Source organism: Mus caroli, chromosome 5, assembly GCF_900094665.2.
Source record: "Mus caroli chromosome 5, CAROLI_EIJ_v1.1, whole genome shotgun sequence".
NCBI lineage: Eukaryota > Metazoa > Chordata > Mammalia > Rodentia > Muridae > Mus > Mus caroli.
In genome coordinates, this window is record NC_034574.1 from 138,773,054 (window position 1) to 138,774,887 (window position 1,834).

The window sequence follows — 1,834 nt, forward strand, 5'->3', positions numbered from 1 at the left end:
CAACCCTGCGCTCCCGCTACCCCGGCGCTGATCCGGCCGGATGTCGAATTTTTTTTTTTTTAAAGCAAAAAGAAGTGTAGTGTTTTGAGTATTTTTGGTGCAGGCAGTGGCACTATTAGGAAGTTGCTTCTTGTGGAACATTTTAGCACAGTAACATTAGCAACCATAGCCTTTCCAAGCTTTGAGAATCTTGAGAACAGCCTAGGCATTATAGGGGCAAGTGTGTCATTGTGAGTGTGGGTTTTAAGACCCTCATTCTAGCTCCCTGGATGCCAGTCTTCTCCTCACAGCCTTCAGATGAAGATGTAGAACTCTCACCTCCTCCTTCACCTTCCTGCCTGGATGCTGCTATGTTGATAATGCCTTTATGATAATGGACTGAACCTCTGAACCTGTAAGCCAATCCTAATTAAATGTCCTAATAAGATTTTCCTTGGTCATGGTGCCAGAGAATGGTTCACAGCAGTCAAACCCTAAGACAAGCAGAAAGCACAATCTTGCAGGAGGCATCTCAGTTACTAGTCAGGCCTTGTTGAGGTGTTCCTTGGTGATCCTTTAGTACATGTGACTTTATGCAAATTCTTGACTGTATTTGATAATGTTTATGAGTTTCACTTGATTTGTAGCAAATGTTTAGAAACTGCATTGAGTTCAAGTCTCACCACTAACAAAGAGAGAATGGACTAGAGAGATAGCTCCGCAGTTAAAAAAAATTTTTTTTTCAGAAAAATTGGGGTTTAAAGCCAGTTCCCACATGGTGGGTAACTGTTATTCCAATAGCTTCAGGACTCTCTTCTGCCCTCCATGGCCACTGAATATATGTAGTACATAGGCATTAGTGAAGACAAAACACTCATATATGTAAAATAATTAAAATTTAATTTTAAAAAATGAGGGGAAAGAGGTATTAATTTGCATGTCTGAAACATGTATATGTCCATATTTTATGCCATATACTTAATCTGTTATTGATAGGAAGAGCCTGACCTTCTGAAGTTCCTTTGTCTTGCAAATCAAATCATTCTTGGGTCAGATCAACCCTCTATACAAAATAAGCATTTCTGCTATAATTTCTAAGTTTGCTATGATCAGACTTCCCTTGTATGAAAGCTTACAGTAATCTGCAGAATTATATCTCTCAGTCTTGCTTCTTCTCCCACATGTACTATGTGTCAGTCATCCTGGAGTCGGGAAGTCTTTAGCATCATGAGAATTTAGGATGTGCTACATCATCAGTGATAGTAGCTTTGCCCTGCCACAGACCCTCTGGGTCCCGTGCCTGCGTAAAATGGTTCTCTAGAGTAGGTGGGCAAAGCTTAGGATGTTTTGACAAACAGACATACACAGGAGAGGTTGTGCAGAATCTGAATGTAATTTTCTGGTCGAGCTTAGACTAATTATATTACAGCGAATATCATAAATTGTAAATGATATGATACAGATATGGTACATTGAAGTTTTCCAGGTGCAAGAGGAGTGACCACAAAAAGAATTTGCAGGAACCAGATAAATGTTTATGCTAGGGATCAGTATCCCTCCAGATGCAAGAGGAGTGACTTCAAAAGGACTATGTTTACTTTAGAGATTAGCACCTGCTTTGGATTCACACTTTAGTGTTAATTGGGCTAGGGGGGTATAAACTTTTGCCTGGCTTCAGGAATAAAGTAGTTTCATGGACCTTGGAATTCTTAGGCCTTGTTAATTCTTATTTATGTCTGGAGAATTCCCATTATTCAGTATAGTATATTAATTTGCTCTTGGCATGGGATGTAGTCTGTAATAAGAATTTTTATCTCAGTGAGAATTTCAGACTCTTTCTGTAGACAACTGAATT

The 1,834-nt window shown here is 39.3% G+C and overlaps 1 protein-coding gene across 3 annotated transcripts in view; it reads left to right on the top strand.

Annotated features, from left to right (window-relative positions):
• The window catches only part of LOC110294273 (cytochrome P450 3A25), a 64,934-nt gene that overhangs the window by 32,620 nt on the left and 30,480 nt on the right, over positions 1-1,834 (top strand). The window contains exon 2 of one of the 3 annotated variants that reach the window (XM_021162386.2): positions 560-564. The exons of the other annotated variants lie outside the window; for them this stretch is intronic. The gene's annotated coding sequence lies outside the window, so the exon portion shown is untranslated. The remainder of the gene's footprint in view (positions 1-559; positions 565-1,834) is intronic. 3 annotated transcript variants of the gene reach the window in all.